Source organism: Martes martes (genome assembly GCF_963455335.1).
Source record: "Martes martes genome assembly, chromosome: 8".
Classification (NCBI taxonomy): domain Eukaryota; kingdom Metazoa; phylum Chordata; class Mammalia; order Carnivora; family Mustelidae; genus Martes; species Martes martes.
This window is the reverse complement of record NC_137895.1, coordinates 3,811,308-3,829,304: the sequence shown is the minus strand read 5'-3', so window position 1 is coordinate 3,829,304 and position 17,997 is coordinate 3,811,308. Positions and strand designations below refer to the sequence as shown.

At 62.0% G+C, this 17,997-nt stretch overlaps 1 long non-coding RNA gene across 2 annotated transcripts; it reads right to left on the bottom strand.

Moving 5' to 3' along the window:
- Nucleotides 1–1,219: 1,219 nt before the first annotated feature.
- On the bottom strand, nucleotides 1,220–10,982 carry LOC308347221. 2 transcript variants are annotated; one of them, XR_013967226.1, is made up of 3 exons: nucleotides 10,784–10,982; nucleotides 6,860–7,147; nucleotides 1,220–3,213 (listed from the first exon to the last, which is right to left on the bottom strand). It is a non-coding gene; the product is annotated as an uncharacterized lncRNA (long non-coding RNA). The 2 variants fall into 2 exon arrangements; XR_013967227.1 differs by lacking the exon at nucleotides 10,784–10,982 and adding an exon at nucleotides 10,109–10,648.
- Nucleotides 10,983–17,997: the final 7,015 nt, after the last annotated feature.

Genomic DNA, 17,997 nt, shown 5'->3' with positions numbered 1-17,997 from the left:
ACACACACACATCCCACACGCACACACCTTACACACACCACACACGTGCACACCCCACACAGACACACACCAGAGAGAGACACACTCGTACCCCCCCCACACACACATGTTCTGCACACACAGGTGTGCACGCACACATGTGCACACACACTCTCTCCCTCAGTCTCTGAGGACCACGGACCGCGCCCCCATCGCAGCTCCCTCACTCAGCAATATGTCGAGCAAGATCCTCCCAGAGGCTTGCTGTGTGCCGGGCTTTATGCTTCGAGATGTTGGAGATTCCAGAATAAGCAAAAACTTGAACGCCTTCCCCTTGGAAAAAAAAGGAACAAACAATGGGGCCGACTCTAACGGGTGAGAAAGCTGGTCAGAGCTGCCGCAGGCCCCTTCTCAGTGCTGGAAGAGTCCTGGACGCCCGAGAGAGCAGAGAGCCGGCAGATCCTGGAGGGCTTCCCAGAGGCAGCCCTGCTTGGCTGAGTCTGTGGGGTGGGGCGCAGAACCCACAGGGTACAGGATGCACATGGCCCTGGGCACAGCGGGCTGGGGGACCTGGTTGAGGGCCACAGACAAGGGACAGCGGGCAGCAGGTGGGGCCTGGGACCTGGGACAGAGCTGCGTCCTTGGCGGGGGACCAGGGAGGCTGGGCAGGGCTGCGGCTGGGGCTCAGACCTCAGGGTGGGGAGGGCAGCTCCTCGGTACACATCTGCTCCCTGGGCTCCCAGCGGGCTACGCAAGCCGGCCTCTTGGGCCACAGGCCTGGTGGCTGGGCAATCATCCGTCACAGGGGCCAGCCCTGGGGTCACAGAGAAAGGGGGCGGCCAGCAGCTTGGACCCCGTCTGGGCACCAGAGTACCCAGCCCCCCTGTTGCTGGGCTGCACCAAGAGTGGGGCTGGTCTGTGGTAAGATCACAGGTGACTTGCCCAGAGCACTCTGCAGAGAGTCTGTCAGCTCCCTTGGCCCAGGCTGGGGGGGCATTTCCAGGGTGGAGAGACAAACACACTTGGGGGGGGGCAGTATGGGGGTCATGATCGCTGAGCCCTGCGCAGGGCGTAGAGGGGACTGCCAGGTTGGGCTCGGGCAGGGAAGGCAGGGTGGGAGTGAGTGGGGAGAACTTACGCAGTCCCCTGGATACGGCAAGAACCAAGACAGGCAGGTCCCAGCACAGCTCAGAACCCGTGTTTGGTGTGGCGATGAGGTAGCGGATGACGTATCAGCACATTTTTTTAAAAATTTTTAAAAGATTTTATTTATTTATTTGACACAGAGAGAGAGATCACTAGTAGGCAGAGAGGCAGGTAGCGAGAGGGGAAGCAGGTTCCCTGCTGAGCAGAGAGCCCGATGCGGGACTTGATCCCAGGACTCCGACTCCGAGATCATGACCTGAGCTAAAGGCAGAGGCTTAACCCACTGAGCCACCCAGGCACCCAACACATCAGCACATTTAACAGGAACAGCCTGATGGGGAGGGACACTCCTGCAAGGGCAGAGATGAACGCGAGCCATGGGGCAGCACTGCAGCTGAGACCTGGAGGAGAGCAGGTCAAGCAGAGGGCACAGCTCGTGCAAAGGCCCTGCGGTAGAAAGAAGTTCAGCCTAACCCAAGGGCACTGACTGTGGAAGAGGCACAGAAGAGGAGGGTGAGATTTTCTGAAGCCCCCCACTTACCCACCCCCCAGACAGGGTCCTAGGGCCCCTCATCATTTTAAAGTTGAAAGGAATCAGTTTGAGTCGAATGGAGACAGCATCTCTGGGAATCTGGCACCCGAAGTCACAGCGCCTGGCTGCGGGTTCACTCCAGGACACGCTGTCTTCCTGTGTGGCTGGGATGGGGGGGGGGGGTCCTGGCGCGAGGCCACCCCTCCCCCACTGGCGCATTGTCTGTGCTGCGGCAGGCCGGAAGCAGCTCCTGCCCAAGGCAGGCGGGGCGTGGGGACAGTGAACCAGTGACCGGCTCCTTGTCCGCCCAGAAGCCTCTAGCGGCGCCACTCTCTGTGATCAGCACCCCGCTCCCTGGCCTGGACATCGGGGCTGGGGGAGGGTGACCCCCCAGGTCCCCCCAGAACCTGAAGTTGAGGAGGCTGGACATGGCTGTCTGGCCCCCGCCTGCTAGCAGAGGTGCCCAGGCTCAGATCCCATCCCTGCCCTTCGGCCCAGCCCAGGACCACCCAGTCAACAACTGGGTGGGCAACCAAACCACCATTGCCCCTACTGCAGATGGCGGCCACTCCTGGGCCAAGACAGAGGAGAGAGAAACGCCAAGACCTAATTTACAAGTGAAATGTCTCCAGGACGGGCCGCCTCCTCCTCCTCCCCAAAGAAAAATAATCCAGGCTTTGGGTTCCCACTAAGCCAGTGTAGCCACAGAGCCTCAGTTCCTGGCCCCGTGGGAATTTGCATCCGAGACTCTGGAGTCCAGTCACTGGGGATCGGTGGAGGGGGGCGCACAGGTCAAACTTGGGACCCTGTAGGCGTCCACTGGCCCCCATGGTGCACTCTGGGCTGGGGGCTGCAGGGACTGAGACATCCCAGCCTGACCCTCCCCCTGAGCACTCTGTCCCTAGAGCATCCTCGAGGATAGATGGGCATGTCCAGCCCTGGGAGGTGGGGCTCTGCTGACCCACGATGCTGGTGGTCCACAGGGTAAAGTGAGTCAGCTCGGAGTCCTGCTTCTTCTCCAGCTGCCCCTGACTGTGACAGCACCACGGCCAGGGGTGTCCAGCCTCAGACACCGTCTGTCCAGACGAGCCTCAGGGACGGCACGTTTTCCTCAGGGTGTCTGGAAATGGGGACCTGCTCCTCCGGCCAGGACCAGGACACCAGCAGGCATCAGCCAGCCCTGCCCTGTCCTGAGGCTCGGCGACACTTCTCGGGTCTGGCCCCTCACCCCATCGAGCCCGCAGCAGTGCCTTCTCAGGGTCACTTGCTCATCAGTCCCCCACAGCCGCTGTCTGGGACAAGAACACATGTTGGCTGGGGCTCTGGCTTCTAGAAGCTTCTTTTATTGTTTTTCTTTCAAAATGTCTCAGCCATTTGCTTTCCAAAGTCTATTTTAATGTCAGAAGCTGGCAGGAATCGCTGTGATCCCTCCCCGAGATATCTGCCTCCTCTCCGCGGCTGCCTGGCCGGGTGTGGGCGCCAGTGTTGGGGAGAGCGGCACATCCCCCACGGCAGGCAAGGATGGTTATGTCCCTCGGTCCGAGGAGTCACGGAGTCTGAGTAAATGAGCAGATTAGAATTGGGCGTTCAGTGTGAGCATCTGAGGGCCTGGCACCCACACCCCCCATAACCTTCTGTGGCTCCCCATTGCCTCCCTGAAGGCACGGCCCTCCCGAGCCTCCCACCTGCTCCCTCGTCCCCAGGCACATGGGAGCCCCACCTCCCGGTCTTTGCAAACACAGGCCTCTCTGGCCCGGCAGGCGAGCTCACAGGGTCAGGGTCAAGGGACCTTCTCGGCTCCTTGGCTTCAGGGGGCCTCCATCCCCTTGATCTCATCTGTCTTCAGCCTCCTTCCCACCTGCTCTCCCCAACTTGGCCTCCTCCTGGCTGCCCGTACTCGGCTTCCAGCTCCCCTTTGAGGCGCCCCCCATAGGCAGCCTCCCCTGATGGTCCTCGCCTGCCCCCAGGCTCTCACGGCCCCCTGGGTCCCCACGGTCCATCGCCCATCGCCCTGTCCCCTGGGCTCCTGGGGACAGAGGCCTGGGGTGCCACCAGAGAGCCTCGTCCGATGGGAGGAGGCAGCTCAGCGGAGGGGTGGGGAGCGCGGGGGGCACTTTTGTGCTGCTGAACTCAGGAGCCCAGGCCCAGGCTGAAGGAGACGCGCGGAGGAACAGAACAGGAGAAGAGAGAGAAACGGAGAAGAGAGGTACCGCTTAACCTCTGCCTGTGCATTCCCCTCCTCCTCGAAGCCTTCCGCATGCACTGAGCACTGAGTGGGCACAGGTGTGGGTGGAGGGGTCCCCACCCCCCACAGAGGAGGGGAGCGTGGATTTGAGCCCAAGCCCAGGGCAGGAGCGTCTCGGGCCCCTGCCGCCGCGCTTTCCCACATCACTCAGGGGTGGGAGCATCTAGAGGGCTGTGGGGGCTGAGAAGCCTAGAGAAAGGAGTCAGGCCTTGCCCAGAAGAGATTTAGGGGTGCAACAAAGATGCCACAGGACATGTAATTAGGAGATAAAAAAGGAACAGAAAGCAAGGGCAAGAAGTGAAGTCTAAGTGGAGCCAGAGATGTACTCATGGCTTTAGTTCAGAGCTTCCCAGCAGCCCAGGCAAAAAGAGAAAGTGGCAATTTACCCAAATGACAACTCCAAGGGTAGAGTTTGAAGGCATCAGGCTTTAATGCCAAAGCTTCCCTCCTGGGGAAGGTGACATGGGGACTGGGGCCTTAAGCCCAGAGAGTAGTGCCTAAAGCCAATGACTTAGTGTGGGACTTTCTTCCATTCTGTGTACACTCTGACCAGCAGCTCGGACCAGACCTGGGCTGAGCTTTGGGGGAAACTCCAAATCAGGCTGCTGGGACATACTGACCGCCCCCCATCAGCCAGGCCCTCAGCACGTGCCCACCTCCGCACCTGGCTTCGTCCTCACAATGGCCTGGACCTGTGTCTGTCACTCCTTCAACTGTACAAGGGAGGCTTGTACAGGACCCTCGCAGGCTTGCAGGTGCAGAGCCCATGACGGCCAGAAAGTGTCATTCGGAGAGAGACCGGAGAGACCGCTCACGGACGCCGGGGGCCAACCTCTGTCTTAAGCTTGCCCCCATTTGCTCTGTTGGCTGCTGACAGACGGCCCCCAAAGCTGGAGCCTCACCGTGCCCATATTCTTAGGCTCACAGACTGGGTCCAGAATTTGGCAGGGCACGGCAGGAAACACCTCGTCTCTGCTCCACCGAGTCTGGGGCCTCGAAGGGGGGCAGGTGGGCCGGCCGACCGCTCCCTGCTGTGGGCTGAGACCCTTCCAGGCAGCTGCTCCAAACCGGGTGGTCCCCAGAGGAACGCCGAAGGGGGCCGGCAGAAGGGTGGGGCTGCTCCAGCCTTAGACCACCTCCTACCCTGGGAGGGGAGGGGAGCAAGATGCTGCCCCCTGACAGGGCCTGGCAAAGTTCTAGAAGAAACGCCATCGAGCTCCTGCTGATGGTTGGCTTTAGGCCCTACTCTCTGGGCCCCGCAAGGGGAAGGACAGTCTCTTGAATGCTGAGGGGCACTCGGAACGGCGGTTTTGCTTCTGAGGGCCTTGGCGGACCTTCTGAGGCCCTTTACGTTGTCGGACCCACCGTCCTCCCGCTCCAGCCGGCCCTGCAGGCTGGCCGAGACGGACACACGCGGACTCCGCATGCACTGACAGTGGGTTCAGCGGTGGAAGGTGCTGGCGGGAGGCCTGAGGCTTGGGACCCTTGCTCCCCTCCCCCCGACACACACACCCCTTGGCTACCACCCCTGCAAACTCCCTCCCTGCAGCCTTCCTCAGGTCTGCCCGAACATGTCCCTTTGTCACATGCTCCCCAGTGACCCAGACGGAGAGTGCGGTCTGCTTCTGCAGCACGGGGACCTTGTCCGGCACAGGAACAGCAGGGGGAGAGGAGACGTCCACGCTGAGAGGGTGTCCCCCACCCCGGGCTCCCACTGTCCACAGGGCTCTGGCCGAGGGCCGGCCCACAGCCCTCCACTCGGTGGCTGGCCCTGGAGGCCTCCTCCAGAGAAATCCTGCTGTGAGGTCACTCCCCAGGGTGGGGACAGGGCTGAGCGTTTTAACTCCAGAAAGACCAGGCCTGGGTGGGGGAGCGGGCGCCAACTCCGACAGCTGAATAAACAGCCACAGTCATGTTTGCAGGCCCTGCAGCCTGGCCGCCCCCCATGCTGGAGGCCACTCGAGGCCAAGAGCAGGGCGGTGTCCCTCGGTGGAGTGGGGAAGCCACCCACCCCTCCGCGTCCCAGGTCCCACAGCAGGCCCTGGCGCGGGCGGCAGGAAGAAGGGACGGACGGATGGAGGGACAGACTGTTGGGGCCATATGAGGGCCAGAGTCGGGGTGCAGCGTGAGCCAGGCAGAGACTCGGCGGGAGGTGGACGGAGCTGGGATTAGGACGGTGGGGCGGGAGGCACCCAGGCCCCCCAACCCGGCGAGGCCAGGCCCGGTGGTAACGTCACCCACCCTGTCCTCTTCCCTCACATCCCTAGAGTCCAGGGAGCCCACTTCCGGGGCCCGAGGGCTACATCATGAAAATGCTTTCTGGAGGGGGCCCGGCCATCCCCTTAAGGAGATTCGTTTTGATTTAACCCCCAAACAACTTCTCCGCTTTCCTAATTGCAGCCGGCTGTGCCGGGCCGCCGGGCGTCATGGCCGCTTCCCTCCCACCTCGGTACCCCCGGCCTGGACCCGAGAAGGGAGACCCTGGGACATGGGGGTGATGAGAGCCCGACGCCTCCCATCTGCACCAGGCCCCGCGGGGGCAAAGCTCCCCTCGGCCGGGCCCGTGGGGCGTCATGGCCTTCTGCAAAGGGGACAAATGGATGGCCTGACCGGCCACTTTCCCTAGGGCCACTCGCGGCGCAAGGTCAGACTCCTAGAGGCTGCCGGCCCGGGAGTGACCTCTCCCTGCACCCCTAACCTCCTACACCCCCACCCAAACCTTCCGAGACGCCACTCTCCTCTTCGGGGCCACTTGGTCTCCCCAACCTCCTGACAAGCCCCAAGTCCCCAGGAATGAGTCCCTCTCTCCTGCCCCCAGGTACCCCCTGGCGGCAAGAACCCCCAGAACCGGACCATGTCTCTCTCCTCCCCAGATCCCTCCCCAGATCCCTCGTGAGCGCTGCTGTCGTTACCGCTCTGCGGCACAGAGAGGTTGAGTGAGCTGCCCAGCGACTCACAGCCAGATAGGCGGGGGCTGCCCAGGGTCCAGTGGCTGAAGGGCCTGGCGTCAGGCCCCGCCCTGGGTGTGTCTGCAGCACAACCTTCTTGGGCCTGCTTCCCTCTATTGACTTGAAGGCCGAGGTCACAGGCAGCAAGAGCGATTCCCCTGGGTCCCCTGTGTGCAGGCCCTCCTTCCGCATCAGAGCATCCGATCGGGGTCTTGACCCCCAGGGGACCACCGCACACTTCCCAAGCATCTGTGCATTCAGAGGCCTGTCTCCCAGAGCAGTGGGGGCTGAGGGCACCTAAAATGACAAGGGAAGTGGTAGTAAGACTGGCTGTCTGGCTGGGCCCTCCGGCCCTGACCTCCAAGGCTGAGTGTTCCTGGGACAGCCTGGGCAGGAGCGGGAGATTTGGTCTCTGCCCCCTGCCCTCTGTCCCCGACCAGGACCAGGCTAAGCCTCCCACCAGCCAGTCTTGCCACTGCCATTCCTGTCTCCTTCCTGGTGGGAAATTCAGAGACGTGGAGGGGCTGGGGAGAGGCTCACCTGCCCTCCACCTGCCCTGTCCCCCTGGGGACTCAGTGGCACAGATGTGGGGCTGGTGATCAGACCCCTAGATGCTGGCCCCGGTCCCACTCCAACTTCATGTAGGGCCCAACCTAGGCCTGGGCAAATCCTCCCTCTATCTGGGTCTCGGTTTCCCTGTCAGCGAAATTTGACACTTGGGCTCAGTTGGAGGATGCCCCGTCCTCTAAGACCTTGCAGCTCTGCTAGACCTCCGGTGTGTCCCCAGCCTGGTGCCAGCACCATGCCCACTGTGATAGGTACCCAGGCTGGGCACCAGAGACAGTGATGAAGTCTGGCTGAAGGGGCCTGCGCGTGCTTTGGGGATACGGGGAGGTAGAGGGTGTCCCACGTTAGAGGCCAGGGGGCACTCACAGGCGCACGCCCCTGGAGACGGGATCCAAGGGCACATCCTAGCCACGGAGCAATCAGCCCTCCCACCGCCACCCTGAGGACACCGCTGGGAGCGCATGTGCCCAGAAATGCATTCACAAGGCTCCCTCCAGGTACCCTCAGGCAGGCGGATAGACCCCGCAGAGCCTGACTGCCTGTCCTGTGAGGCCTCGGTGGTCAGCCGGCCTCCGGTCAGGGGCTGGCACATGCTGGGGACTCGCCGAGTGCAGGGCCTGGACCTGGAGGCTAAAGCAGGCGGTGGATCTGGGGGCTCCTGGGACGAGTGTGGGCCCTTGGCTCCCCTCTGCCCCCAGGGCTGGTGGTCTCAGGATCTTGAAACCACCTCATCCCCACCTCTGCCCCTGGGGCCCAAATGCACACCTTCCTGTTCCCATGAGCCGGGCCCTTCTCTTCTCCGGGTTGGTGACCCTTGCCCCCGCAGAATAGGGAGGCTCAGCGCCCTCATCGGGCCCCAGGTGGCTGCTGACTGGGGTGGGGCACCTTTCCCATGGAGGCAGGACTGCAAACATCACCAGCCACCAGCTGAATCATCTCCCGGCGGGGCCGCCCGTCTGGGCCACTGACCCCTCTGGACCTCTATGCCACATCTGTAATGGGGTCCTCACGACAATACCCCGCCTGTGAGGGGACGAGAAGCTCCCATGGGACAAAGCTCTCAGCCAGGGTGCCTAGTAGGTGCCTAGTGGGTGCCTAGTGGGTGCCTTGTGGGTACCTCTGGGTCTGTGGGCGCCCCCCACCCCGTAGGTGTCACCAGGCTAGAGGGGCCCATATTTGTGGGCTTGGGGTTTGGGGATTGGGCCGCCATGTGCCCATATGGCCACCAGGGGACAGCAGAGGGGAGCAGTTCTGCTCCGGGAGCGGGAGTCGGGCCCTCCCCAGCCCTGCTTTGTGCAGGGAAAGCAGCAGGGAGACGGAGGAGGCCCAGCGGGGTCACTCTGGGCCAGCAGAGGAGTCTGGGCTCGGATCCTGGCCCAGCCACTAATTCCCGCACCACTCAGGCCCGCCTGGCCCTCCCCGGCGCCCCCAGTGCTGCTCTGTGATCCCTGGGTCTCTTCCAATGCGGAAATTCGAAGCGAGGCCGAGAGAGAGGCTTCCCCCACACAGCTGCAGCCCCAGGCCCACAGACAGACCTGGGGGGCTCCTGGCATCCAGCTGAGGCCCCCTCTCCGACCCTGGCCCCCAGGCGCCTCCAGTCTGCAGATGGGGAAATTGAGGCCCAGCCAGGAGCAGGGGCTCGGCCCCCATCACTCAACAAATCCGAGCAGACACAGGACGGGCTGGGCCTGTAGACACCTGGGCCTGCCCCACTCCCTCTGCACACCACCAGCGTCCCAAATTCCACCCAGAGCTGGGGTCCTGCTGGGCCCAGCCTGAGAGAGGGAACCTCCCCCTGGCTCCCAGGGCCGGGTAAGGGCCCCACGAGGTCCCTGTGGCCGTTTCGGATCTTAGGGTCCCTTCCTCCACCTGGGAGGGTGGGGGCTGCGAGGCCATCTGAGCCCGTGGCCCCAGCCACCCCGTATGGAGCCCGGCAGCAAGAGGGGAGCTACAGGGGAGGGAGGTGAGTCACCCCTCGGGACCGCCCTGCTCAGTGCCCACGCCCCTCACCCCAGCGTCCCCGGCCAGGAGCCCCGGGAAGGGGAGCTGGAGCCTGCCTTGCACGGGGCCCAGAGAGGCCCTGCAGGGACACCGGGTGGACGGCCTCGGCAGCCTTCCGCGCACGCCGGCTCCACGTTTGCTCTCGCTTCGGGCACCGGGCACCGGGCACCGGGCACCGGGAGCCGTGCGGCCTCGCGCTCTCTGCTCGGCGGCCAGAACAGACTCTGTTCCAGGAAAATGCAGGCCGGCAGGGCAGCGCGGGCCCAGCATGCAGTTCCCAGCCGTGATCCCGGAGCAGGGGTCCTCCCTCGCCCCCGAGGGGCGCGTGCTTTCCTGCTCTGGGGCTGGGCCGAGCGCACCCCCTCTGGGCCACTGGGTCACCACGGGGTGGTGGCGCAGTTGCAGGGTGGGGACTCGGGGTCAGTGGGAGGCCGCAGGCCGAGGCTGGGGCTGAGGGGGCCGAGGCCAGGAGATGAGTCAATGTCTGGGGTCTCCCAGCTGCCTCGGAAGGAGGCCGCCAAGCGCTCGGCCCAGAGCCCCGCTCCCCCCCACCTGGCTCCCTCCGTGCCCCCGTGGGCAGCCTCGGGCCGGGCAGGGCAAGGAGGCCACGGGCCGCCATTTTCCAGCCGAGCTGGGGCCTGGCCAGCAGCGTTTCCCAGTGGCCTCCTCCCGCGCTGCAAGCTGCATTACCTCATCAGGAAGCCATTCCGGAAAGGAGCTGCAAAGCCCCTGGGAGTGGGAGTGGAGAGGAGATTTCCAAGGGCCCTCCTGGCAACCTCGGGTGCCAGACGAGGGCAGGCGTCACGCCTCCGGGTGTCTGCCTGCCGAGCGACCGCTGCGAGGGCAGCTGGCTTTCGTCAGCTTTTCGGGGTGACCAGGCCAGGCTGGAGCAGGCCGGCAGCGGGGCCCTGCCCTTGGCCGCCTGGCTACCAGGCAGGCCGAGGATCTATTTCAAGAGCCGGAAATGAATGACTGGGCGGGAGGGGGAGGTCAGGTTCGAGCTCGCTGCGGAATCCCAGCCCTAGTGCCTCCTGGGCCTCAGTTTCCCCCACCCCAGTCCAGCAACCCCCTTCGTTCTTGCCCCCCTCCAGCCCCGCGGCCACGAGGCGCGCTGGACATAAGTGGGCACGTGACCGTGCTCCCTGCCGCCTGCTGATGTAAAGCAGAGGTCCCGCTGCCGGCAGCTCTGAATGGGCTTTTCTGGGCCATGCGGTCAGGGCTGAGAGGGGTGGGGAGCTGGTGGCGGGGGAGCCAGGGTGCTGGGGAGAGAGGAGGAGCTTCCCGCACCGCCTGGGGTGGCTCCTGAGGGTTGAGGGCCCGCGGCGGACAAAGGGAGCACCCAACCCCGGGTCCCGGCCCTCTCACCCAGCTTAGATGCCAGAGAAACTTCTCAGCCTCAGTTTCTTATCTGTAAAACGGGGCGAACAGTGGCCACCCAGCCGCCGCAGGGGACGGTTGAAAGGACCCTTGAAACCATGTAAAACAGAAGAGGAGGCACAGGCAGGCAGGCTCCTGTGGGAGGCCTGCGGGCAAGCACCGGCTCTGGCCTTCACCAACGGTCAGGACAGGCGGGGGTGGGGGGTGGGGGGTGAGGGGGTGGATCCTCCCAGGACACAGGTCTGTCTGACGCACTTCCCGACTAAACAAACCCTTGTCCCGGAGTCCGTGAAACTGTCCTCCAGCCACAACTGACTGCGCCCATGCCCAAGCTCACCATAGCTTTTTGCCCACTCCCTGGGTCCAGGGAACTCCTACTCATCCTGCAAAACTCCAGGTGAGAGGCCCCCTCCTCTGAAATGTCCCACAAAGTTGCCGTGAGAAGCGGCACACACGTGTGACTACCTGGGCACAGTGCCAAGGAGAGGATGGCACGCTCGTGGCCGTCCTCGTGATTAGTTAGAAGGAGATCCAGAAAGAGCTACTGGGGCAGGAGTTTGCAGGAAGGTTTTCCGGCTTGGGATTTAAGCCCAGCCCCGGCGGAGGGTAGAACTTTTCGAAGAGGAGAGGAGGGCCTGGCAGGCCGGGACGTAGCCCGCGGCTTCTAACCATGGCGGCCAAGTCCTCGGTGCGCCTCCCACCGAAAGGCGGGTCCGTGTCCGAGCCCCCCGCATCTGGGAAGGCTTGTGACTTCTTCAGCCGACAGAGTGGCAGCAGGCTGCTGGGGGACTTCCAAGGCTGAGTCATAAAGGGCCCAATGGCTTGCATCCCGGAGCCCCGAGCCGCTGCGTAAGAGTGAAGTTCAAGTGCTCCCAGGCCTCCGGGCTGTGAGGAAGCCCAGGACGCCCAGAGAGCCCGCGTGGAGGCCCGCTGGCTGACAGCTCCAGCCCGCAAGTCCCCCCGGCCCCAGCGCCAGACCCGTGGGTGAGGAGGGACCCCACCAGGTGCAGCCCCTCCCGCCCCAGCAACTCGGGGGCGTCCCCGGGGGAGTCGGCCCCACCGGACCTTTCGGGGTTCCTGACCCACAGATTCCATAAGCAGAATAACATGGCCGTAGTTCTCTCGCGCTGTTCCGGAACGGTCTGTCACACGGCACTCGCTGACCGTGCCGGGTGGCCCTCAGAGCCAGGCCCGCGGCGAGACGGTCCGAGCCCAAAACTCAGTAGGTCCCAGGAACAGTCTCCCCAGGCTCCTGAGGCATCCGCAGCCCGGCCCGATCCATGACCGGTCCCGGGGAAGTTTCCTCAAATGAGTGGATCCCGTCTAGCCTCACCCCAGCCTCATCGCAGAGCCGTTCCCAAGTCACTCTCCAAACCCAGAAGAGGGTCTCCCCTTCTCAGAGCTCCCACGGGCCTTCGTAGCTTGGATATTTCGTGGGCCAGAAGCTCTGGGGAGTTATCGACACTGCATGTCCTGTGTCCATTCCCCTGTGCCTCAGTTTCCCCACCCATGGCATGGGGCGCTGGACTCATGATCTCTGTGGTCTCTCTGCCTGACTGGGGGCAGCTGTTGGCTCGTGTGTCTCCCCCTCACGTCCTCCTATCCACGGACTCTGCCTCCCAAGAAGGCAGGGGCCCTACCCGGATCCCACATTTCATGCTCAGCACCTGGCACCGGGCCTCAGCCCAAAACGAGGATGCCACTGTTGCTGACTGAACAAATGAGTGGGTCGGCGAGTGAATCCTTCCCGGCTCCTTCATTCCAGCAGCGCGTCTCGGCACCCACAACAGCTACCCTTACACAAGCAGCTCCAGGAGGCGGCTCCCACACGTGCTGTGTGCTGGGGAGTTCACCACCCTCCAAGGCAGCCCCCTTCTTCTTGGGGCAGCTCTGATTGGAGAGTTATTTCGCTGAGCTGACCTCCTTCCTGGGCCCCAGGGGCGGGTGGCTGGAGAAGGAGGGAGGAAGAAGCCCTTGGTAGCCTGGTCCTCAGAGCCTGCGTGTGAGGAGCGCTAGACGGCTAGAAGTCTCTGGGCTCTCTTCGGCCCAGCTGTGGCCCTGGGCACGCTGAGAGCAGAGCTGGGGCGGGACAGGTGGTCTGTGTCGTTTCCATGGCTTTGGGGCCTCTGCCTGCCCAGCCTGGCCTGGGAAAAACAAGCCGGGCACTGAGCAAGCGGGCCTGTGACTGCCAGGGACAAAGGCTGGGCTGTTCAGGCGCTCCTGGCCGCCAACTGGGCCTGCCTGGCGGCCCAGGGGCTTAGACTAGGCCAGCAGGGCTGAGCGGCCAGGCTCCCAGACGGTCCTTTGGGCCCCTGGGGAGCAGGCGGTGCCTGGGGGGCCTAGAGGGGGGAGGCGAGGGGGCTCGGGCTGGTGTGGGGGGCAGTTGCCCAGCTCCCTCCCTGCCGAGCCTATCGGGAGACAGAGAACAGCAGAAGCTCCTCGGATAAAGGAGTAGCATTTCTCCCTCCGTCTCTGTCTCTGAGTGACATGCCAACAGACCAGGGCGTCAGCTGCCACAGGGGGACCCCCAAAGACAGACCAAACACAGGCCCGCGTGGGAAGTGTTTTCACTGACTCCGTGGACAGAGGCCATCTCTGGCGGCAAGCCAGGCAAACACAAAGTGGGACCATGCTGGGGTCCCGAGGCAGCCCCCCCACCTCCAGGGATGGGGGAGCGGATGGACAAACGCCCCGCAGCCGGGCACTGCGGCCTGGCTACCCTCAGAGGTGACTTGTCGGGGCCACATTCTGTATTGTCTGGTCCCCTCTCTGCCACTTTCTCCACTCCCTCCGGGTGTCTCCTGGGGTCCCTCCCGAAGAAGCAGGGCTCACATGAATCAGTGCTCCAGGGCCGGCTTCTGGGGAGACTCAGAGCAAACCAGGAGCTCACAGAGGGTCTCTGTGTGCATTTCAGTCCTGGGGGCGTCCTGGAGCCCAGAGACAGAGGAGGCGGGGCTACATCATCCCAGGAGCTGTGACTCTGGGGACCGTGGGAGCCTCAGCAAGGAGGGGCACTGAGGCCAGAAGGACCCGGAATCCATAAGCCAAGAGATGCTGGGGTGCACTTATAGGAAAGGGGCCCAGAGCAAGGGGCCCGCCCGAGAGCAGCTCCCAGGCCTATGGAATTCCCTTCCACCCCTCCATCTGGGTTTGGGGGGTTCCCTGCCGCCCTCACCTGCACAGATCTCAGCCGCTACAGGCTGCTGGGCTCAGCTCGGCCTGTGTGACAGTACAGGCTACGGAAGGCCACTAGGAGGCAGGCTTGTGGGAGGGGGTGTCAGAGACAGCCCGGGAGCAGAAGGTGAGGGGTAACGTGCAGCCACGGACAGAGGCATGACCGTGCAGGGGTTCCAGAATGAGGGCGGCCTCTAGAGCCTGGGTTGGCCGGGCCGGGCTTAAACTCCTGCCTGCATCCATCACTGGGTGTGGCCGGCCCAGGGAGGCTCTGACGAGCCAGGCAGCTCAAGGCCAACCCTGAAGGGGCTAAGGCCCAGGGCTGTGGGTGCTCGGAGCCCTGCTGTGGAGGAAGGGAAGGCTCAGAGCACCCACAGGCCGGCGCTGCCTTGGGGCCTCCCTCCTGTCCAGCTACCCTGGACATCCCGCCAACCCCGCACACTCAGCCTCCCCGTGGCTGAGCTCATCACCTCCCCACGCTCCTCTTGCCTGCTATTCCCGGTCTAGGAGTTCCACGGGGCCCGCCGGGGGCTCGCCACCTCTTCCCCTCCTCTCCATCATCACCCTTACCTGTGGGCCTGAGCTCCCAAAACCTAGCCTCCACTCCCCAGCCCAAGCGACCTTTCCAAACCCTGTGACTGTCCCCAGCCACCTACATGGCCTACAGTCCTTGACCCTGCTTCCTGCTCACCTCCACCTTTGTCACCTAAAACCCTGTCTTGCCCTTTCTCTGAGTCACCCCTTAGCTCACAGCTGATGCCTTGGGAGGCCTTCCGTGGCCCTTGGCCCCAAATCAGCGTTCTCAGCATCTTCCTGGCTTTGCTGCTATAGGCAGGATAACTCCTGTGGGCCCTGGGAGGGGGCCCTGTCTGTCTCCTCCCTGTGCCCAGCACAGGTCCAGGGGCACAGCAGGCCCTCAGAGAACACAGGGAAGGAGGAGGGAGGGAGGGAGGGAGGGAGGGGAGAGGGAGGAGGGAGGGAGGGAGGGAGGGGAGAGGGAGGAGGGAGGGGAGAGAAGGATGGAAGAAGGGAGGGAGGGAGGGAGGAGTAAGGAGGGAGGGAGGGAGGGAAGAAAGGTAGGACAGGGGAAGGAGGGAGAGAGGAAAGAGGGGAAAGCGGTAAAGGAGGGACTGACACCTGACCCCGGTGTGACTGCGGACAATTTGCATCACACTGAACATTCCCTTTCGGGCCCTAGACCCTGGAGACCATGGAACCAGCTCAGAAAATGTCTTTGAACTCTGGGAGGAAGAAAGAAGCCACCTTGGCTGAGGTCTGAGAGGCCCTTTGGAACCTTCCCAGGAAAGGGCTCTCGGGGGCAGGGCTGGGTGGCTCCAGGATGCCCGCGATCCCGCAGGACCAGCCCCCCCCCGCACCCCCCCACATCCCCCCGTGGCAGCTGCGCTGAGTCAGGGCCTGAGTCAGCTTCTGCCTCCCACCTGCGTCTTGAAGGGCGACCGGCTGGGCCCGGCCCTGGCCCCCCAGCTCCCAGTCCTGCAGCACTGGGTGCCCGCAGCCCGCGCTACTCCTTGGTGGGTCTCTGTGTCAGAACGTGCACGGCTCTGAACACAGAGGTCCTTGCAGCCACCTTCCCACGGTGCTGCCCCAACCTGTCAGATTGTCACACGGATAAGTCCTCATCCCAGGTGCTGGCGGTGGGGGACGGTGGTGGTAAGAGGCGGTCCCTTGACCTGGGGCAAGGTGCTGCCTCACCCACCTGCTTTTCGGAGGCCTTCCCTCACCTTCCAGACACCCAACCCACCATGTATGCGTCCACACCCTCCCCTCCACGTCCCCACCTGCCCATCCAGGCCCTGGCCCGTCCCCTCCGCCTCCTTGGCAGCCTCCTTCCAGCTCTGCCGCATCTCCCACCGCTCCCTTCCCTCCAGTGCCAGGCTCGCTCCAGTCCCTCCCTCCGCAGGGGAAAAACATCCGCCCGCCACACCCACCTGCCTCCAGCCAGGGCCACATTTCCCGCCTTCCCCCTCCAACCCCTTTGCATCTGCCAACAAGCCCCTCGGCCACCCTCCCCCAGAAGGCCCCCATCAGGGTCTGTGATGAGCTCTCTCTTGCCAAAGCCGAGGTGATCCAGCCAACACTCCTCCTTCTGGAAGCTTCTGTTCCTGGGCCTGGGCGCTCCTTCTCTGCCGGGTGGCTGGCCGGCCTCTTGGTTGGTCTGAACCTCCCCCAGACTTTAAGGACCGGAGCACACTGAGGGTTCCCACGTCCACATCTTCAGCTCTGCCGCTACCCCAGGGCCCCACAGCAGTGTTACTGCGGGGCACAGAGGGGGAGGGGGCGGGGACTTATGGAGAAGAAAGAGTGAGCCGCACGGAGACCTTGACCTTGACCTTGACCATGAGACCCCTAATGCCCCTGTAGGCTGCTGGCTCTGTCTCTACTGTGCAGAATTAATTTGCAGAACCCTGGACGATAATCCTCTATCTGCCTTGTAATCAACTTTCCCCAACTTCCACTCTGAAAGAGCTGGTACTTACAAGCTTTTTTTAAGTACTTTTTATAATACATACTCTTCTATCCTACTATTATAATATGCTTATAATTATAAAAAAAAAAAACTCCTAGTGTAGTGAATTTTTTTTTATAATTTTAGAATTTTCCTCCCTCTCTCCTGGATGATCTGAAATTCCATTATGAGGTAACTTCGTGTGGAATCTTGAGATTTTTTTCTTTGTGTTCTTTCTGGTATCCTGCTCGGCACTCTCTGAGCATTTCCAATCTGAGCTCTTACATTTTCCTTCAGTTTAGGGAATTCCTGCTTCGTAAACAACCATGAATTCCCTACCCTTCTCCCTAGTATCTACTCATGGGGCTTCTTCCATATACAGGACAATTCTGAATTGATCCTTCTTGGTTCTCAATGAGAAGCCAAATGTCAACGACATCATAATTTTCCCACACAGAGCAAGTCGGTTTTTTTGTTCCAAACATTTCAAGATTTACCTTTTTCCTCTGTGTTTCAGAAGTGGCTTCTCTTGTGTTCCTCGTGCTTGGGGTTTGTTGAGCTTTTTGGATCTGTAAGCGAATGTTTTCTGTTAATATTGAGATGTTTTCACAAATTATTTCCTCAAACTTTCTTAACCCCCTCCCTCTCCCTCCACTCCTGCTGGGACTCCAATTACATGAATTTGGACCACCTGATGGTCCCACAGGTCTTCAAAGTTTGGGGTTTGGGGGTTTGTGTTTGTCTGTTTTTCCAATCTTATTTCTCTTGTCTCTTTCTTTGACTACTTTCTGCTGGTGTGTCTTCCAGGTTCACCGGTCCTTTCTCCTGTCATATCCAGAACTGGAGCCCACCTAGCGCCTTTCTACACTTTCAGTTACTTGTATTTTCAGCTCGAGATTTTCCACTAATAATTTCCATTCGCCCCTGGAGAGGCCCTATCTGTTTAATCATTGATGTCATCTTTTCATTTAACTCATTGAACCTATTTTCCTCTCCACATAGTTTCCTTGAATTCTCTGAATATACTTACAGCAGCCGCTTCGAAGGACTGGCCTGCTCAATCCGAAAGTTGGTCCCGCTCAGAGTTCACCTCTCTTCACGTACCTGTTGCTTGAATGATCTAAAAATGTGGGGTTGAAAACTGGCCATAGGAGTTCATACACTGTAGAAGCTCGGGAATCGGGAGCTGAGGGAGAGGAGATCAGTAGGGGCTGGAGCGTGCCAGGAATCACTGGTGTGGGAGGGGAGGGGACGGATGCCCCCGGAGGTCATTTCACATTGTCGCTCTGCTGCCCATGCCCGTTTGCCTCACCACGCATCCCACTGAATCCTCCTTGTGCGAGAGTTTCCCCTTCAGGAAGTCTCCCCAGTCATCCCAAACAGGACAGGACCCCTTGTTAAACACAGTTCTAAGTATTTGCTACAACTGCACTAACTCTGAACTTGTTTGTGTACTTTCTTCCCTTCTATCCGTCCCCCCACCGCCCTGGAAGGTGAATGAGAGCGAGAGTGAACAGCACACTGTTACCATGTGCCTGGCACACACAGAAGCTCCATAAAT